We start from the raw sequence: 21,120 nt of genomic DNA, 5'->3' as shown, positions 1-21,120 counted from the left end.
GACAGTATTGGGCAGCGCCACTCATCATGTGAGTGGACATAACGCAATAGCAGCATGTATAACACTCCCCAATAGGAAGAAAACCCGCTGGGTTGTTCATCCTGTCACTTGTTCCCATACACAGCTGGGACTTGCTTAACTGCTTAAAGTGAACAGCTTATCAAACAAAAAGATTAACATTTGTCAACTCTTAACTTTACTCTTAACTTCATCTTATGTTATCTTGCGGGTGCAAGACGGGGGAATCTTTTAAGAACAGTATCTATATTTGACAAGATAGTGTTTTCCTAACTCAAACAATGTGGGGTTTATTATTCTACACATATTTCTAATGACTTTTAGATATTCACTATCTCTCAGGTAGTGTTCAAGGCGGTGTCCATCACTCTCACCACAGATTCTGCAACTTCTCTGCTCAACTGTTGTTTCCATCCCGAGTCTCCATGGATATTTGTATCCAAGATTCTTGCTATTACCGATTCTCTCCCGCGGCCACCACCTCTTCGGCCATAATGATTGGGCTTGCCAACTGCAACCATGTTGTACCAGCGTACTGATTCACTGGTTTGTTCTTCTCTCCTGCTTTCCTCAGTTACCTTGTCACGGTGATGTTGCCTGATAATACCTCTAATTTGTAGTAGAGTCTTAGGTATGAAGTATTCAATATGGTCTCCTTCAACGCCTTCAGCAGCCAGCACATCTGCTCGTTCATTCCCACATATTCCAACATGGGAGGGGAACCACAGAAACTTGACGACTCTTCCCTGATTGGTTAGTACTCTCACAGCTCTCTTGACCTCAGCGACTATCTCAAGATGTTCTGCCCGATTTTTAGTAAGGCTTCGTAGCGCAGCTTTAGAATCAGTGCAGATCACTGCACCATCAGTGCTTCGTTCATGGAATCTTAACGCCATAACAATGGCAGTTAGCTTGTGTTGAAGAGGCATAGTTCTCAATAAGGACTTTTCCTTCATTTCCTCGTTTTAAGGCATTATTCTTAATTACAGTGCTGCACCAGCCCTGCCATTGACAGGGTTAGATGACCCGTCAGTGTAGATTTGATCTCACTCATTTCCGGCTTCTTTATAGATTTCCTTCGGATACTTGTGCCTCATTTCTTGTGGTATCATGTTGGATTTTTTCGTTGCCATTTCACTGATGATCTTGCATGAGTCATCCTCCCAGGGAGGTAACCTCTCTACAGGCAGGAGCTCACGGGCTTGCTCAAGCAGGTGAAGTTCTTCGAGGTAGTAGTCTGACCTGTGATGCCATTTTTTGCTTCTCCTGTTTCCCCTTGAAAGTAGCACAGAACTCGTTTTTTTCTTGGCAATATCACTGTACTAGGGATCTATGGCGATCTTAATTGCAAGCTAAGCCTTCAGTTTCTGAATTCTGCTTTTAACACTGGAGAAGAACAACAACTCTCGTAGATTGGACGTTTTGGCAGTTCCTGGGACTCCAAGAATGATTGTCATGGCTTCATTTTGTGTGCTTTCAAGTTTTTTCATGTCGCTTTGGGAGTAGGTGCACAGTACTGGTGCGGCATAGTCTATGACGGAGCGTACATAGGCTGTGTACATCATTTTAAGCACAGCAATTGAGGTTCCATGTCCATTCCAGGTCATAGCTTTCAGTGCCCCGAGTCGTCTTTTGCATGTTCCTGTAAGTTGGTTGAGCTCCTCTTTCTTTCCCTTGTTAGAGCCGACAGTGACGTCAAGGTACCGATAGTGGTCAACCCATTCAAGCGTTACACCATTAATTTGTAGTTCTTCATTTTATCCCCGCTTGTGATGAGAGTAAACTTTTGTCTTGTTTGTAGGGAGATGGGGGGTAGGGAGGGGAGGGAGGGAGGGAGGGAGGGAGAGAGAGAGAGAGAGAGAGAGAGAGAGAGAGAGAGAGAGAGAGAGAGAGAGAGAGAGAGAGAGAGAGAGAGAGAGAGAGAGAGAGAGAGAGAGGAAGAGAGAGAGAGGGGAAGAGAGAGAGAGGGGAAGAGAGAGAGAGGGGAAGAGAGAGAGAGGGGAAGAGAGAGAGAGGGGAAGAGAGAGAGGGGAAGAGAGAGAGGGGAAGAGAGAGAGGGGAAGAGAAAGAGGGGAAGAGAAAGAGGGGAAGAGAGAGAGAGAGAGGGGGGAGAGGGAGGGGGGGAGAGGGATGGGGGGAGAGGGATGGGGGGAGAGGGAGGGGGGGGAGAGGGAGGGGGTGGGGAGAGGGAGGGGGGAGAGGGAGGGGGGAGAGGGAGGGGGGGGAGAGGGAGAGAGAGAGAGAGGAGGGGGGTGAGGGAGGGGGTGTAAAGAGCGATAAGCAACAATGGCCGGGAACACTGATAGCGACCACTGGATGGACGGCCAACCGCTCCAATGGAAATGTAGCAAAGAGGGTAGGGGGAGTGGGGAGGGTAGGGGGATACGGGAGGGTGGGGAGGGCAGGGCAGGGAGGGTACGGTGAGTGGGTAGGGTGGGGATGGTAGGGAGGCCAGGGTGTTTTTGTAACACCATAAAAATGTTTTGTATTTATTATGTACATACACCTGACAACATGAGTCAGCCAGGCAAGATATTCGAGAGGTGCCAGGTTGTCTGGACATAGTAATTAAGAACTCACACCTCTACAGTGTTAATGGCCACAAGTTGACCAGGGGTCAGGTCGTGTGAAGTGACCTTGCTTCTGCTAAGCCGATAATAGCCGACGGTTGGTGGTGTCTTTCCATCAAACAAGCTGCTGGTTAAGGTGTGCTTAGTAGAAAGCCTTATGCTATCTTACGTGTGGGCGGAGTTTAGCTCCCGGATTAGCAATAAATACCCAGGGAACTGTACATTCGGGAGGATAGCACAGCATCGCCAGAGAACAGAACAGAGGCTGAACAATTGAACAGCAGCCAGTCCAGGTTGTCAGGCTGGGTGGGGACTCTGCCTGTCAACCCCCTTCAACCCCTCTCAACCCTCTGCCTGTCAACCCCCTCCACCCCCTCTCTATCCAGATTAGGCTCAGTCCTCGGCGAGTTGAGCGTGAAGCTCACTTATTTCGTGTTTCCAGGAAACTTGAGGTGTTGAGTGATTATCAGAGACAGACAGCTGTAGTGTCCTCAAAGTCTTGTGTAACGGCTCATATTGTATAGTAATCCTGACATAGTGAACATTAAGTTAAACTGCTTGAATTATCATACTTGATTAACTTACTTTTTAATCTGACTTTGTGTTCCCTAGATCTTTTTTTTTCTGATATATTGCAAAGTAGAGCGAGTAGCACTCCTAAGTTCACCGACTTAAGAGTATGAGTCCACGCTTACAGCAGATAATATATGATACATGTTATCAAATGATAACAGCTTAAAGTACAGACAAGTACAGCTTGTACAGATAAGTTCCATTCCTTGTCTTGTATGGATGGATGGTGGCAGTCCTTTTCTCTCTTCTACTTCTACCTATCTACTTCTACTTCCTACTCTCTCTCTCTCCTCCGCCTCTCTTCAAACTTTCCTTTTCAACTGACCACACTCCTCGCTGCTCCCAATACTCCTGACTCCTCCCTCCTCTCCACCTCCCTCACCCCAAACCCTTCACTCATTATTCCATTTTTTCCTTTCATTCCCCCCCCCCGTTACAGGTAGATTAGGGTGAGAGGGTAGGGTGGGGAGAGTAGGGTGAGACGAGAGGGTGGGTAGGGTAGGGTGAGAGGGCCGGCTGAGGAGAATAGTGTGACGGAGGAAGTGGGGGGGGGGGGGAGAACCCCACGCCGGAGAGGGGAGGGCCTGGAGGCACGTGGGGAACCACTTGCAGCTGGCACAAGAGCCTGCCTCCCCCCCCCTCCCCCCCTACACACAACAAAAAATAGATCAGTGGTAGGAATAAAGCGAATGCCACTTGGGGGATAAAAGCAGCACAGGTGGCTCGGACGTAGAGCTGGGGGAGGGGGGGGTCACGGAGGGGAGAGGCAGGGGTCAGGAGAATGGAAGGGGTCAGAGGGCGGGAGGGGGAAGGGGGTCAGAGGGCGGGAGGGGGAAGGGGGGCAGAGGGCGGGAGGGGGAAGGGGGTCAGAGGGCGGGAGGGGGAAGGGGGCGGGAGGGGGAAGGGGGTCAGAGGGCGGGAGGGGGAAGGGGGGCGGGAGGGGGAAGGGGTCAGAGGGCGGGAGGGGGAAGGGGGTCAGAGGGCGGGAGGGGGAAGGGGTCAGCTGGCGGGAGGGGGAAGGGGTCAGAGGGCGGGAGGGGGAAGGGGTCAGCTGGCGGGAGGGGGAAGGGGTCAGCTGGCGGGAGGGGGAAGGGGTCAGCTGGCGGGAGGGGGAAGGGGTCAGAGGGCGGAAGGGGTCAGAGGGCGGGAGGGGTAAGGGGTCAGAGAGAAGGAGAGAGTAGGGGTCAAGGGAAGAGAGAGGAGGGGTCAAGGGGGCAAAAAAAGAGGTGTCAGCTGCAGGAACAATTGAATTCATAAACAACTTTGAGAAACAATGGAAACTTAGCACAAACAAGCAAAAGTTCCAGATAATGCACATTACAAAAAGCAACCCGGACCCCATTATCCTTGACAACCGCCCGGTCCAATATGCGGAGGTCGGCAGAATACTGGGACTCATGATCAATAGAACAGGGATAACAATTTACGTAAGGGACCGACTAAACAAAGCCAAAGCAGCCTTAGGAAAACTGAGGAGACTCCAAAGCCTCAGATCCACCTATATAAGGCTCTATTTCGGCCGCATCTAGAGTATCCCCCACTACCACTACACACCATAAAGAAAACTAACATGCAGAAACTGCAAGCAGTGGGAAATAAGGCGCTAAGGAGAGCAGCAAAACACCGTCCACCATATGATCAGACAATCCAGGAGCTCCACGAACTCCTGAACATACAGCCACTAAACATCAGACTGCAGCACCAAGCCATCAGGGTGTGGAACACCATCGAAATGTTAGAGGACCCAATGTTAGAATGATTACTCCAAGATGAGACGCCCCACTCCCACAGCTGGTGGCCCAAGATGAGACGTTCCACTCCCACAGCTGGCGGCCCAAGACGAGACGTTCCACTCCCACAGCTGGTGGCCCAAGATGAGACGCCCCACTCCCACAGCTGGTGGCCCAAGATGAGACGCCCCACTCCCACAGCTGGTGGCCCAAGATGAGACACCCCACTCCCACAGCTGGTGGCCCAAGATGAGACGTTCCAATCCCACAGCTGGTGGCCCAAGATGAGACGCCCCACTCCCACAGCTGGTGGCCCAAGAGGCGCGATTTACTAGATGAAAACCCAGCCCACTAGAAAGAGAAAACTGGACTGTTTTCTAAAAGACGTTCCGGACCAACCAGGCTGTGGTGGGTATGTGGGCCTGCGGGCCGCTCCAAGCAACAGCCTGGTGGACCAAACTCTCGCAAGTCAAGCCTGGCCTCGAGCCGGGCTTGGGGAGTAGAAGAACTCCCAGAACCCCATCAACCAGGTATCAACCAGCCCCACAGTACATAATTCCCAGATGAAATACTAACCAGAAATCCCTCCCCCAATAATTGGAAAATTATTGGGGGAGGAAGCAAGTCGTGTCAGCAAGGCGGACAGCTTTCATAACTCACTGTATTCCCCACTTCTAAACTTCCCTTCTATGGTTGGGGGGGGGGGGGGGAGGACGGGCTGGGTACAGAGGGGGTGGGGGAAGAGGGTGTGAGGAAGAGTTGATACAAGTACTGTCATTACTGGAGGACGGGGTGGGTATGGAGGGGAAGGGAGGGTGTGAGGCACTAATACCGTGTTGGGTGGCAGTAAAGCCTCATTACCACTATCATTACACCGTGGGGCACAGTGTGGGGCTTCACTCACCACCCCTCACAACACTCTACACACACACACGCTTCAAGGGCTTCTGCACCCCCTCTCCCCCCCCCCCCTCTCTCTCTCTCTCTCTCTCTCTCTCTCTTCCCCTCTCTCTCTCCCTCCCTCCCTCTCTCTCTCTCTCTCTTCCCCTCCCTCTCTCTCTTCCCCTCCCTCTCTCTCCCTCCCTCCCTCTCTCTCTCCCTCCCTCTCTCTCTCTCTCTCTTCCCCTCCCTCTCTCTCTTCCCCTCCCTCTCTCTCCCTCCCTCCCTCTCTCTCTCCCTCCCCCCCCTCTCTCTCTCTCTCTCTCTCTCTCTCTCTCTCTCTCTCTCTCTCTCTCTCTCTCTCTCTCTCTCTCTCTCTCTCTCTCTCTCTCTCTCTCATGTCTCACTTACTATTAGTTCCTTTTGTGTGTGATGGGGAAGGTTCTGGGAGGATTTAGTGTTAGGGAACAATAATTGTCACAACTACATGAAAAATACCCTTCAGACAAGAGATGCTATACCAATGATGGTATTTTTAAGCCACTAACTAGTTCTCTCTAGGGTGGAACAGTCTTACTGGTACCATAACAGTCACAATCAAAGCTGAAGAAATTGCTAAGCTGGAGAACATGCAAAGATCTTTAAATGCCGGACTCCATCCAATACATCTAGATTATTGGGACCGCTTAAAATATTAAATTCTTCTCTATAGAGTACAGGCGAAGAGAGAATAATTTACATATGGAAAATACTAGAGTGACTGATTCTAAATTTGCACACACAAATAACTCCTTACGAGACCAGGAGGCATGGCTGGAAGTGCAAAATTACCGCGTTGAAAAGCAGAGAAGAAAGAGGAATGCTGAGACAATTCTATGAGCATCAAGGGTCCAAGACATAACACTCTCACTCTAAACATAAGGGGCATAACTGGCTGATTTCTCAGTGTTCAAAAGGGAACTTTATGAACACCTCCAACCTGATCAACCGGGCTGTGATTCATTCATCAGAGTGCGATTAGTGCCATGTAACAGTCAGATTAACCACTCCACTAGCAAGGAGGGCAGTCAGAGGCTAGGCCGCGGGAACATCCATCCTCGGAACCCACTCAAGGTAACCTCAAGATGGTGTGGTGATGGTGCAGTACAGGATGTGTGGTGGTTACCTTACCTTGAGGTGTTTTCGGGGCTTAGCGTCCCCGCGGCCCGGTCGCCGACCAGGCCTCCTCCGTTGCTGGACTGGTCAGCCAGGCTGTTGGACGCGGCTGCTCGCAGCCTGACGTATTAATTAGAGCCTGGTTGATCAGGTATCCTTTGGAGGTGCTTATCCAGTTCTCTTGAACACTGTGAGGGGTCGACCAGTTATGCCCCTTATGTGTAGTGGAAGCGTGTTGAACAGTCTCGGGCCTCTGATGTTGATAGTTCTCTCTTGAACACTGTGAGGGGTCGGCCAGTTATGTCCCTTATGTGTAGTGGAAGCGTGTTGAACAGTCTCGGGCCTCTGATGTTGATAGTTCTCTCTTGAACACTGTGAGGGGTCGGCCAGTTATGTCCCTTATGTGTAGTGGAAGCGTGTTGAACAGTCTCGGGCCTCTGATGTTGATAGTTCTCTCTTGAACACTGTGAGGGGTCGGCCAGTTATGTCCCTTATGTGTAGTGGAAGCGTGTTGAACAGTCTCGGGCCTCTGATGTTGATAGTTTTCTCTTGAACACTGTGAGGGGTCGGCCAGTTATGTCCCTTATGTGTAGTGGAAGCGTGTTGAACAGTCTCGGGCCTCTGATGTTGATAGTTCTCTCTTGAACACTGTGAGGGGTCGGCCAGTTATGTCCCTTATGTGTAGTGGAAGCGTGTTGAACAGTCTCGGGCCTCTGATGTTGATAGTTCTCTCTTGAACACTGTGAGGGGTCGGCCAGTTATGTCCCTTATGTGTAGTGGAAGCGTGTTGAACAGTCTCGGGCCTCTGATGTTGATAGTTCTCTCTTGAACACTGTGAGGGGTCGGCCAGTTATGCCCCTTATGTGTAGTGGAAGCGTGTTGAACAGTCTCGGGCCTCTGATGTTGATAGTTCTCTCTTGAACACTGTGAGGGGTCGGCCAGTTATGCCCCTTATGTGTAGTGGAAGCGTGTTGAACAGTCTCGGGCCTCTGATGTTGATAGTTCTCTCTTGAACACTGTGAGGGGTCGGCCAGTTATGTCCCTTATGTGTAGTGGAAGCGTGTTGAACAGTCTCGGGCCTCTGATGTTGATAGTTCTCTCTTGAACACTGTGAGGGGTCGGCCAGTTATGTCCCTTATGTGTAGTGGAAGCGTGTTGAACAGTCTCGGGCCTCTGATGTTGATAGTTCTCTCTTGAACACTGTGAGGGGTCGGCCAGTTATGTCCCTTATGTGTAGTGGAAGCGTGTTGAACAGTCTCGGGCCTCTGATGTTGATAGTTCTCTCTTGAACACTGTGAGGGGTCGGCCAGTTATGTCCCTTATGTGTAGTGGAAGCGTGTTGAACAGTCTCGGGCCTCTGATGTTGACAGTTCTCTCTTGAACACTGTGAGGGGTCGGCCAGTTATGTCCCTTATGTGTAGTGGAAGCGTGTTGAACAGTCTCGGGCCTCTGATGTTGATAGTTCTCTCTTGAACACTGTGAGGGGTCGGCCAGTTATGCCCCTTATGTGTAGTGGAAGCGTGTTGAACAGTCTCGGGCCTCTGATGTTGATAGTTCTCTCTTGAACACTGTGAGGGGTCGGCCAGTTATGTCCCTTATGTGTAGTGGAAGCGTGTTGAACAGTCTCGGGCCTCTGATGTTGATAGTTCTCTCTTGAACACTGTGAGGGGTCGGCCAGTTATGTCCCTTATGTGTAGTGGAAGCGTGTTGAACAGTCTCGGGCCTCTGATGTTGATAGTTCTCTCTTGAACACTGTGAGGGGTCGGCCAGTTATGTCCCTTATGTGTAGTGGAAGCGTGTTGAACAGTCTCGGGCCTCTGATGTTGATAGTTTTCTCTTGAACACTGTGAGGGGTCGGCCAGTTATGTCCCTTATGTGTAGTGGAAGCGTGTTGAACAGTCTCGGGCCTCTGATGTTGATAGTTCTCTCTTGAACACTGTGAGGGGTCGGCCAGTTATGTCCCTTATGTGTAGTGGAAGCGTGTTGAACAGTCTCTGGCCTCTGATGTTGATAGTTCTCTCTTGAACACTGTGAGGGGTCGGCCAGTTATGTCCCTTATGTGTAGTGGAAGCGTGTTGAACAGTCTCGGGCCTCTGATGTTGATAGTTCTCTCTTGAACACTGTGAGGGGTCGGCCAGTTATGCCCCTTATGTGTAGTGGAAGCGTGTTGAACAGTCTCGGGCCTCTGATGTTGATAGTTCTCTCTTGAACACTGTGAGGGGTCGGCCAGTTATGCCCCTTATGTGTAGTGGAAGCGTGTTGAACAGTCTCGGGCCTCTGATGTTGATAGTTCTCTCTTGAACACTGTGAGGGGTCGGCCAGTTATGTCCCTTATGTGTAGTGGAAGCGTGTTGAACAGTCTCGGGCCTCTGATGTTGATAGTTCTCTCTTGAACACTGTGAGGGGTCGGCCAGTTATGTCCCTTATGTGTAGTGGAAGCGTGTTGAACAGTCTCGGGCCTCTGATGTTGATAGTTCTCTCTTGAACACTGTGAGGGGTCGGCCAGTTATGTCCCTTATGTGTAGTGGAAGCGTGTTGAACAGTCTCGGGCCTCTGATGTTGATAGTTCTCTCTTGAACACTGTGATGGGTCGGCCAGTTATGTCCCTTATGTGTAGTGGAAGCGTGTTGAACAGTCTCGGGCCTCTGATGTTGATAGTTCTCTCTTGAACACTGTGAGGGGTCGGCCAGTTATGTCCCTTATGTGTAGTGGAAGCGTGTTGAACAGTCTCGGGCCTCTGATGTTGATAGTTTTCTCTTGAACACTGTGAGGGGTCGGCCAGTTATGTCCCTTATGTGTAGTGGAAGCGTGTTGAACAGTCTCGGGCCTCTGATGTTGATAGTTCTCTCTTGAACACTGTGAGGGGTCGGCCAGTTATGTCCCTTATGTGTAGTGGAAGCGTGTTGAACAGTCTCTGGCCTCTGATGTTGATAGTTCTCTCTTGAACACTGTGAGGGGTCGGCCAGTTATGTCCCTTATGTGTAGTGGAAGCGTGTTGAACAGTCTCGGGCCTCTGATGTTGATAGTTCTCTCTTGAACACTGTGAGGGGTCGGCCAGTTATGCCCCTTATGTGTAGTGGAAGCGTGTTGAACAGTCTCGGGCCTCTGATGTTGATAGTTCTCTCTTGAACACTGTGAGGGGTCGGCCAGTTATGCCCCTTATGTGTAGTGGAAGCGTGTTGAACAGTCTCGGGCCTCTGATGTTGATAGTTCTCTCTTGAACACTGTGAGGGGTCGGCCAGTTATGTCCCTTATGTGTAGTGGAAGCGTGTTGAACAGTCTCGGGCCTCTGATGTTGATAGTTCTCTCTTGAACACTGTGAGGGGTCGGCCAGTTATGTCCCTTATGTGTAGTGGAAGCGTGTTGAACAGTCTCGGGCCTCTGATGTTGATAGTTCTCTCTTGAACACTGTGAGGGGTCGGCCAGTTATGTCCCTTATGTGTAGTGGAAGCGTGTTGAACAGTCTCGGGCCTCTGATGTTGATAGTTCTCTCTTGAACACTGTGAGGGGTCGGCCAGTTATGTCCCTTATGTGTAGTGGAAGCGTGTTGAACAGTCTCGGGCCTCTGATGTTGACAGTTCTCTCTTGAACACTGTGAGGGGTCGGCCAGTTATGTCCCTTATGTGTAGTGGAAGCGTGTTGAACAGTCTCGGGCCTCTGATGTTGATAGTTCTCTCTTGAACACTGTGAGGGGTCGGCCAGTTATGCCCCTTATGTGTAGTGGAAGCGTGTTGAACAGTCTCGGGCCTCTGATGTTGATAGTTCTCTCTTGAACACTGTGAGGGGTCGGCCAGTTATGTCCCTTATGTGTAGTGGAAGCGTGTTGAACAGTCTCGGGCCTCTGATGTTGATAGTTCTCTCTTGAACACTGTGAGGGGTCGGCCAGTTATGTCCCTTATGTGTAGTGGAAGCGTGTTGAACAGTCTCGGGCCTCTGATGTTGATAGTTCTCTCTTGAACACTGTGAGGGGTCGGCCAGTTATGTCCCTTATGTGTAGTGGAAGCGTGTTGAACAGTCTCGGGCCTCTGATGTTGATAGTTCTCTCTTGAACACTGTGAGGGGTCGGCCAGTTATGTCCCTTATGTGTAGTGGAAGCGTGTTGAACAGTCTCGGGCCTCTGATGTTGATAGTTCTCTCTTGAACACTGTGAGGGGTCGGCCAGTTATGCCCCTTATGTGTAGTGGAAGCGTGTTGAACAGTCTCGGGCCTCTGATGTTGATAGTTCTCTCTCAGAGTACCTGTTGCACCTCTGCTTTTCAACGGGAACACCTTAATGATGGGCGCTGCGCTGCTATGTCCCATTCTTGTAAACGACCTATCAACAGGAGTTGTGTCATATATATATATCAATGATTGCAGACGATGCAAAATTAATGAGAAGAGTTGTGGCAGATAAGGATTGTCATATTCTCCAGGGCAAGTTAAACAGGCAGCACAGTTTCTCAGAGAAATGGCTACTGGAATTCAACACCAGCAAGTGTAAGGCGATTGAAATGGAAACAGGCGTCAGCTAGGAGACCAAAAGGACAGTACACGATGAAGGGGAACTATCTCCCTATAACAAGTGAAAAACACCTGGGGCTTAACATAACACCAAACCTGACTCTTAGGAGCCACCCGGGTCAGCAGGTGTGAGGGGAGGGCCACCCGGGTCAGAAGGTGTGAGTGGAGGGCCACCCGGGTCAGCAGGTGTGAGGGGAGGGCCACCTGGGTCAGCAGGTGTGAGGGGAGGGCCACCCGGGTCAGCAGGTGTGAGGGGAGGGCCACCTGGGTCAGCAGGTGTGAGGGGAGGGCCACCTGGGTCAGCAGGTGTGAGGGGAGGGCCACCTGGGTCAGCAGGTGTGAGGGGAGGGCCACCCGGGTCAGCAGGTGTGAGGGGAGGGCCACCCGGGTCAGCAGGTGTGAGGGGAGGGCCACCTGGGTCAGCAGGTGTGAGGGGAGGGCCACCCGGGTCAGCAGGTGTGAGGGGAGGGCCACCCGGGTCAGCAGGTGTGAGGGGAGGGCCACCCGGGTCAGCAGGTGTGAGGGGAGGGTTACCCGGGTCAGCAGGTGTGAGGGGAGGGCCACCCGGGTCAGCAGGTGTGAGGGGAGGGCCACCCGGGTCAGCAGGTGTGAGGGGAGGGCCACCCGGGTCAGCAGGTGTGAGGGGAGGGCCACCTGGGTCAGCAGGTGTGAGGGGAGGGCCACCTGGGTCAGCAGGTGTGAGGGGAGGGCCACCCGGGTCAGCAGGTGTGAGGGGAGGGCCACCTGGGTCAGCAGGTGTGAGGGGAGGGCCACCTGGGTCAGCAGGTGTGAGGGGAGGGCCACCCGGGTCAGCAGGTGTGAGGGGAGGGCCACCCGGGTCAGCAGGTGTGAGGGGAGGGCCACCTGGGTCAGCAGGTGTGAGGGGAGGGCCACCTGGGTCAGCAGGTGTGAGGGGAGGGCCACCTGGGTCAGCAGGTGTGAGGGGGGGGCCACCTGGGTCAGCAGGTGTGAGGGGAGGGCCACCTGGGTCAGCAGGTGTGAGGGGAGGGCCACCTGGGTCAGCAGGTGTGAGGGGAGGGCCACCTGGGTCAGCAGGTGTGAGGGGAGGGCCACCTGGGTCAGCAGGTGTGAGGGGAGGGCCACCTGGGTCAGCAGGTGTGAGGGGAGGGCCACCTGGGTCAGCAGGTGTGAGGGGAGGGCCACCTGGGTCAGCAGGTGTGAGGGGAGGGCCACCTGGGTCAGCAGGTGTGAGGGGAGGGCCACCTGGGTCAGCAGGTGTGAGGGGAGGGCCACCTGGGTCAGCAGGTGTGAAGGGAGGGCCACCTGGGTCAGCAGATGTGAGGTGGGAGCCACCTGGGGTCAGCAGGTGTGAGGTGGGAGCCACCTGGGGTCAGCAGGTGTGAGGTGGGAGCCACCTGGGGTCAGCAGGTGTGAGGTGGGAGCCACCTGGGGTCAGCAGGTGTGAGGTGGGAGCCACCTGGGGTCAGCAGGTGTGAGGTGGGAGCCACCTGGGGTCAGCAGGTGTGAGGTGGGAGCCACCTGGGGTCAGCAGGTGTGAGGTGGGAGCCACCTGGGGTCAGCAGGTGTGAGGTGGGAGCCACCTGGGGTCAGCAGGTGTGAGGTGGGAGCCACCTGGGGTCAGCAGGTGTGAGGTGGGAGCCACCTGGGTCAGCAGGTGTGAGGTGGAGACGTCGCCCTATCCCCACTAGATTTTGAAGAAGCCATAAACAGTATGCCTATGCACTCTGCACCAGGCCCGGATTCTTGGAACTCCATATTCATCAAGAACTGTAAGAAACCACTATCGCAGGCCCTTCACATACTGTGGAGACAAAGCCTAGATACTGGCGTTATCCCTGACATACTAAAAACAGCAGAGATAGCACCACTCCATAAAGGAGGAAATAAGGCAGAGGCAAAAAATTACAGACGGATAGCACTAACATCGCACATCATAAAAATTTTTGAGAGAGTGCTAAGAAGTAAGATCACAAAATACATGGAATCACAGCATCTCCATAACCCCGGACAACATGGTTTCAGAACAGGGCGCTCTTGCCTGTCGCAGTTGCTGGACCACTATGATATGGCATTAGATGCTATGGAAGACAAACAAAACGCTGATGTAATTTACACAGATTTCGCAAAAGCTTTTGATAAATGTGACCATGGTGTTATTGCACATAAAATGCGTTCAAAAGGATTTACCGGGAAAATAAGTCGATGGATCTACAATTTCCTGACCAACAGAACCCAATGTATAATAGTCAACAAAATAAAATCCAGCCCATCAACCGTGAAGAGCTCAGTCCCCCAGGGTACTGTGCTTGCTCCAGTACTTTTTCTCATCCTCATATCGGACATAGACCAGAACACAACCTATAGCACTGTATCATCCTTTGCAGATGACACTAGGATTTTCATGAGAGTTGGCAACATAGAGGACACGGCAAACCTCCAATCAGATGTAGATCAGGTCTTTCTATGGGCTACAGAAAATAATATGGTGTTTAACGAGGATAAGTTCCAGCTCATGCGCTACGGAAAAATTGAAAATATAAAAACAGAAACCACGTACAAAACTCAGGCAAATCATAACATAGAACGAAAAGGCAATGTAAAGGATCTGGGTGTACTCATGTCGGAAGACCTTACCTTTAAAGAACACAATAAAGTAGCCGTCACAACTGCAAGAAAAATGACAGGTTGGATAACAAGAACTTTTCACACTAGAGATGCTATACCGATGATGATACTTTTCAAGACGCTAGTGCTCTCTAGAGTGGAGTACTGCTGCACAATGACAGCCCCTTTCAAAGCTGGAGAAATTGCTGACCTAGAGAGCGTGCAGAGATCCTTTACTGCTAGAATCCACTCAGTAAAACATCTAAATTACTGGGACCGACTAAAGAGCCTAAATCTGTACTCCCTTGAGCGCAGGCGGGAGAGCAACCCGTTCTCGCAAATTCGTAAAGTCAATATTGACTTATTAACTACGTGCATAGGTGACATACTTAACATAATAGATACCCTTAAAAAGATTCATAGAAAACACCGACCTTACCTAACCTTGTTAGTATCTTAAGATAAGCATCTTATTGCTTCGTAATTACAATTATTACTTAACCTATACCTATTATAGGTTAGGTAATAATTGTAATTACGAAGCAATAACATGCTTATCTTAACATACTAAGTAGGTTAGGTAAGGTCGGTGTTTTCTATGAAGCTTTTCAAGGGAAACTATTATGTTAAGTATGTCACCTATGCACATATTTAATAAGTCAATATTGACTTATTAAATTTGCGAGAACGGGTTGGGGAGAGATACATAATAATTTACACGTGGAAAATAATTGAGGGGCTGGTCCCAAACCTGCACACAGAAATAACATCACATGAGACCAGAAGGCATGGCAGGATGTGCAGAATACCCCCGTTGAAAAGCAGAGGTGCAACAGGTACTCTGAGAGAGAACTCTATCAACATCAGAGGCCCGAGACTGTTCAACACGCTTCCACTACACATAAGGGACATAACTGGCCGACCCCTCACAGTGTTCAAGAGAGAACTATCAACATCAGAGGCCCGAGACTGTTCAACACGCTTCCACTACACATAAGGGGCATAACTGGCAAACCCCTCACATTGTTCAAGAGAGAACTGGATAAGCACCTCCAAAGGATACCTGATCAACCAGGCTGTGACTCATACGTCAAGCTGCGAGCAGCCGCGTCTAACAGCCTGGTTGATCAGTCCAGCAACCCGGAGGCCTGGTCGACGACCGGGCCGCGGGGACACTAAGCCCCGGAAGCACCTCAAGGTAGCCTCAAGGTAGGTGGGAGCCACCTGGGTGAGCAGGTGTGAGGGGGGAGCCACCTGGGTGAGCAGGTGTGAGGTGGGAGCCACCTGGGTGAGCAGGTGTGAGGTGGGAGCCACCTGGGTCAGGGAGGAGTGTAAGCGAGGGAGAAGGGCAGAGGGCTGGTGATGTCCCATAATGCCCAGGGGGCTGGGTACGGTCGTGACCTCACATGCCCCACACACCCTCATTAATGAGGCGTCACGTCCCAGGCAGCCGGAGGGATGGGCAAGAGTTGGGGTCATGGACCCGCTGAGCCCCTTGTTGCTGCTGGCACTCATACTGGCACTGTTGGTGGTGGCACTGTCGTTGGTGGCACTGTCGTTGGTGGCACTGTTGTTGGTGGCACTGTCGTTGGTGGCACTGTTGTTGGTGGCACTGTCGTTGGTGGCACTGCTGTTGCTGGCACTGCCACACACCACGCAACACCTACCTGCTTGATGGGGTTCTGGGAGTTCTCCTACTCCCCCAAGCCCTTCACTGGTTCTATTCTGCATTTTCTTCCATATTGTTCACTCCAGTACGTTGTTATTTTACTGTGTAGATTTAGGACCTGTCCCTCCAGTATTTTCCACGTGTATATTATTTAGTATCTCTCGTCTCCTTTCTAGTGAGTACATTTGGAAAATTTTGGGACGATCCCAATAATTTAGGTGTTTTATCGCGTCTATGTATGCATATGTATGCCTACATATACAACCAACACATGCAACATATCACCCAACACCTACAGTAACACGTAGTTAACTAAGAGTAAAGCTACACTATAAATATGTGTAAACACTACATAACAAGCCAGTGTTGACTAACTGATAAATTCTTTCAATATAATTAAACATGTGCACTGATAAGATATTAAAAAAAATAATTATGGACTAATGAAATAGAGGCTAAACAAACATATTAACCAGATATTAACCTACAATGAGTTTACCTTGAGATGGTTTCGGGGCTTAGCGTCCCCGCGGCCCGGTCCTCGATCAGGCCCTCCTGGTTGCTGGACTGGTCAACCAGGCTGTTGGACGCAGCAGCTCTTAGCCTGACGTATGAGTCACAGCCTGGTTGATCAGGTATCCTTTAGAGGTGTTTATCAAGTTCTCTCTTGAACACTGAGGGATCTAAACATGCCTAAATATACATATTCTTAAATGTCTTCCAAACTTAGGCAAAAATAGGCCTAAAAAAATTATAAATACAATCTGCTCGTTACATTAAAAGAATGGAAGTGGTTGGGGAGAGGGGGGGGGGGGGGGGAGGAGAGGAAAACCTACAAATAAAAATTCATTCGCTATTAGGCCTACAGAAACGAGATTTTTGCCAAGTAGGCCTATTAGTGCAAGTTCTGGCTATTAGGTTCGAACGACAAAACATTCACAAAGAACAGGAAATGTGTATATGTATTTATGATGTTCAAGAGTAGGCCTATGGGCATGATAATCCTACACATACATTAAGAATTAGCCCACATAACACATAATTAATTAGCCCACATAACACACAATTAATTAGCCTACATAATACGTGATAATAAGCTTGTATAATACAATTAACTCAAAATACATGTAATTAGCTAAAAAATACATATTTGGCCCAAAATACATACAATTAGCTTACACAATTAGCAAATTTTGATGCATAGAATTAGACTTCACGAAACGCATAACTGTCTACGGAACCAGTATGCAAATTAGTTCTCATAATGAATCGAACTAATAATTTGTGCACACAAAAGACAGGTCCTATAATTAGCACACAAAAGAGAGGTCCTATAATTAGCACACAAAAGAGGGGTCCTATAATTAGCACACAGAAGAGGGGTCCTATAATTAGCACACAAAAGTGTGGTCCTATAATTAGCACACAAAAAAGGTCCTATAATTACCACACAAAAGATGGGTCCTATAATTAGCACACAAAAGAGGGGTCCTATAATTAGTACACAAAAGAGGGGTCCTATAATTAGTACACAAAAGAGAGGTCCTATAATTAGCACACAAAAGAGGGGTCCTATAATTAGGACACAAAAGAGGGGTCCTATAATTAGCACACAAAAGTGTGGTCCTATAATTAGCACACAGAAGAGGGGTCCTATAATTAGCACACAGAAGAGGGGTCCTATAATTAGCACACAAAAGAGAGGTCCTATAATTAGCACACAAAAAAGGTCCTATAATTACCACACAAAAGATGGGTCCTATAATTAGCACATAAAAGTGTGGTCCTATAATTAGCACACAAAAGAGGGGTCCTATAATTAGCACACAAAAGAGAGGTCCTATAATTAGCTAACACACCACAACCTCAACTTGACTTTACCTTTTGTGTATCACGTTTTCCAGTCAATCACCTGCAAAAAATATTAATATAATTATCCAACATGCATATAATTATCGCACATGTATATAATTATCCAACATGTATATAATTAGCCCCGCATAATGTATAAAACTGACCCAAATTATACAAAAAATTAGCCCGTATAACTCACACAAACAAGACCCAATACGCATAATAAGAGGAACAGAATCTCGGCAGAAAATCGCAATTTCGAGACCATCGGATGATTCAGATCGCGCGTTCCTTAATGCATTCCCGAGCACTGACAACCTTGGGAGAAATCCTGTCATCACCGACGGATTAGCGTGTGCTTGCTTTACGGCTCGCCAGGGACACGGGTGTCCCTGGAGACTACGGCTCGCCAGGGACACGGGTGTCTTGGAGGCACGGCTCGCCAGGGACACCCGTGTCCCTGGAGACACGGCTCTCCAGGGACACGGGTGTCTTGGAGACACGACCAAACCCGGTGAGGTACCTTACGAGGTCAACTTAAGTGTCCTCGACCAGATGCATCGGTAAGAGCCTCCAGTCACTCCGAAATCTTACTATAGCTGTTAAGGAACCAGAAGAAAATGACACTGTAGAAGGCCATATTGTTCTCCGTGTGCGTGGGACGGGTGGAGTGGGGAGAGCGAGGGGGTGCTGGAGAACTGAACATGTCAGATTTCGTTCTCTGGGTATATATATATATATTAAAGTGATCAAAGGTAATCATGCGTCATTAACCGCCAGGTTGACCTATTTTCAATAAATGCTGGCCTGGGAACTCATTAATTTTTTGTCATACAGCATATTTAGATTGGCTAGACAGTAATAGGTTGGGCTAGATGGTGTTTGGAATAGGTGTTTGTGTTTGGATTTGTTAGCTACATATATATAATTTATGTAGAGACGAGTGTTTAAACGTTATCGATCTCTTGGAGATCCTTGACTTCCGGAAAGGAACAGAGGACGCAGCAGGCATTTCCCCTCTGGATCACCACACTGAAGCGGCTGAAACAATACACTGGCATCCCTTACGTCTCGGATGTTAACGAGCCTGGAACCCAATTCTTTGAGAAATCCCAAGGCGCTCCTACCCCAGGGGCCAAGTGTCGCAGACGCTATGGGAACAAAGGTGTATTGACCGTCCAATCGCCTGTATTTGACTGATTTTGCTATTTCTCAGTGGTTGGCCGCCCCACCTGCTTGATCAACATGGAAGTGTATGCAAGTGTCAGCCAGGGTGGATACACATGTGTAGTCCCACACCAACTGTTTGCTCCTCTTCCAGGGAAATATTGTGATGCCAACTGGGTGAAGTGAAGGGTCATCCTGGTCCCCTAGGATGCGGGGTTCTCTCCCTGCTAGGCACTGAGCTGAGGCAAAGCGCCACGATGTCATTAACCTCGTTGTGTCATGCATGCCAGCCCGTGGAGCTTCCACAGTGAAACACATGCAGTTCATATTAGTCTGCTTCTACCCTGTTGCAAATACACTTGTATTCAGTGTAAATTGGGGCACCAAGGCGGAGGGCCACCTTGAGGTTACCTTGAGGTGCTTCCGGGGCTTAGTGTCTCCGCGGCCCGGTCGTCGACCAGGCCTCCTGGTTGCTGGACTGATCAACCAGGCTGTTAGACGCGGCTGCTCGCAGCCTGACGTATGAGTCACAGCCTGGTTGATCAGGTATCCTTTGGAGGTGCTTATCCAGTTCTCTCTTGAACACTGTGAGGGGACGGCCAGTTATGTCCCTTATGTGTAGTGGAAGCGTGTTGAACAGTCTCGGGCCTCTGATGTTGATAGTTCTCTCTCAGAGTACCTGTTGCACCTCTGCTTTTCAACGGGGGTATTCTGCACATCCTGCCATGTCTTCTGGTCTCATGTGGTGTTATTTCTGTGTACAGGTTTGGGACCAGCCCCCTCAATTATTTTCCATGTGTAAATTATTATGTATCTCTCCCGCCTGCGCTCAAGGGAGTACAGATTTACAGCCACTGCTACACAAAGGGATTCTGGATCTAGACGCGTGCCTGTTGCTGACATGAGTACTGCCAGAAGGAAGCACCCTGCGTGGGGGGCACGCACTGCTCCGAGGTGTGCTTTCTCCTTGTCTGATGTTGCAATGCTGAGCATGCCATGAGCTATTTTTTCCACTAGTGGGTGGTCCCAGCTGGACTGTGTGTTTTTTTGTTGGATCTATGAAGGGTGCTGGTTCTGCAAGAGCATCCCACTGATTTGAACATTCAGTGAAAGCAGGATCGTGTATCCCTGCAGAGTAACTCGGGGGTTCTGGTAGGATATCTCTTACAAGGTTGTACGATGCATGAGAGGAAAGGAAGGCTGGTAGAGCACTCTGGGAGGCTGTGTGGACACAAAGGCCGCCGAGTCGTACAGGGAGGACTGTTTGCTCCCATTGAGAGTCGTCCAACGGGAGGTTCAGGGCTTTCACCAGCATGGCAACTCAGAAGGGTGTCACACATTTAATTTAGAGTTGCTGTCGGATGGAGAACCCCTCAGAAATTAAGTCAACTTAGGGAGAGAGGCATCTTGTGAGGAGGAAGAGAGCATCCTGTGCATCAATCTTGTCAATCCTGTTCAGCATTCTCCATAGGTCATTGATTTTTGCATCCAGGACCTTCTCGATTACTAATGGGCCAATGGGGGCACCCAGGAGGGTGCAGTCAGGTGGTCGAAAAGGAGAATGTCTGGAAGAACAGTTTTTATTTGGTCAGTGATGTCCGGGTTGAGGGAGACTATTTCACGTTTGGATGCATTGAGAATGAAGCCCAAGGCTGCTCCTTGTTCCTGGATTTTCCTTATATCCTCCAAAATGGTATCCGGGGTTCCGGCGAGAGTGTCATGATCCAGGTGAAATGAGTGCCATCATTTCTGAAATGCAAAGCAAGTGCCTTGTCTCGTTACTGAGTCTGTTACTTATTAATTGCCTTAAGACGGAGAGTGTTAAGCTAGTATAATGTATCGCAGTCTAAGTCTCTGTTCATTACCATCGCAAACTTGTGGTCTAAACTCCAAAGGCATTCTTCTTTAACATTTATTCCTTTCTCTTGATACCTGGTTGATGGGGTTCTGGGAGTTCTTCTACTCCCCAAGCCCGGCCCGAGGCCAGGCATGACTTGTGAGAGTTTGGTCCACCAGGCTGTTGCTTGGAGCGGCCCGCAGGCCCACATACCCACCACAGCCCGGTTGGTCCGGCACTCCTTGGAGGAAACTATCTAGTTTCCTCTTGAAGATGTCCACGGTTGTTCCGGCAATATTTCTTATGCTCGCTGGGAGGACGTTGAACAACCGCGGACCTCTGATGTTTATACAGTGTTCTCTGATTGTGCCTATGGCACCTCTGCTCTTCACTGGTTCTATTCCGCATTTTCTTTTTCTGTATCTGCATTTGATACATTGTCATCTACTAATGCCTAGCAGTTTACATTAACAATCTCCTCTGTTCCCTGCGCTTCTAGTCCTCTGCACCCCAAGCTTTTCTTACATTAAACAGCTAGTAGAATTCAAGATATATTTGTTTAACAAATTTACGAATGAT

The 21,120-nt window shown here is 49.8% G+C and overlaps 1 long non-coding RNA gene across 1 annotated transcript in view; it reads right to left on the bottom strand.

Annotated features, from left to right (window-relative positions):
- The window catches only part of LOC138353697 (uncharacterized), a 932,825-nt gene that overhangs the window by 585,064 nt on the left and 326,641 nt on the right, over positions 1 to 21,120 (bottom strand). Inside the window, exon 2 of the long non-coding RNA XR_011223275.1 lies at positions 17,565 to 17,595. This is a non-coding gene — a long non-coding RNA (uncharacterized lncRNA). The remainder of the gene's footprint in view (positions 1 to 17,564; positions 17,596 to 21,120) is intronic.

The sequence above is a fragment of the Procambarus clarkii genome, chromosome 59 (assembly GCF_040958095.1).
Source record: "Procambarus clarkii isolate CNS0578487 chromosome 59, FALCON_Pclarkii_2.0, whole genome shotgun sequence".
Lineage (NCBI taxonomy): Eukaryota > Metazoa > Arthropoda > Malacostraca > Decapoda > Cambaridae > Procambarus > Procambarus clarkii.
The sequence above is the reverse complement of the archived record's forward strand: the minus strand, read 5'-3'. Positions and strand labels throughout refer to the sequence as shown.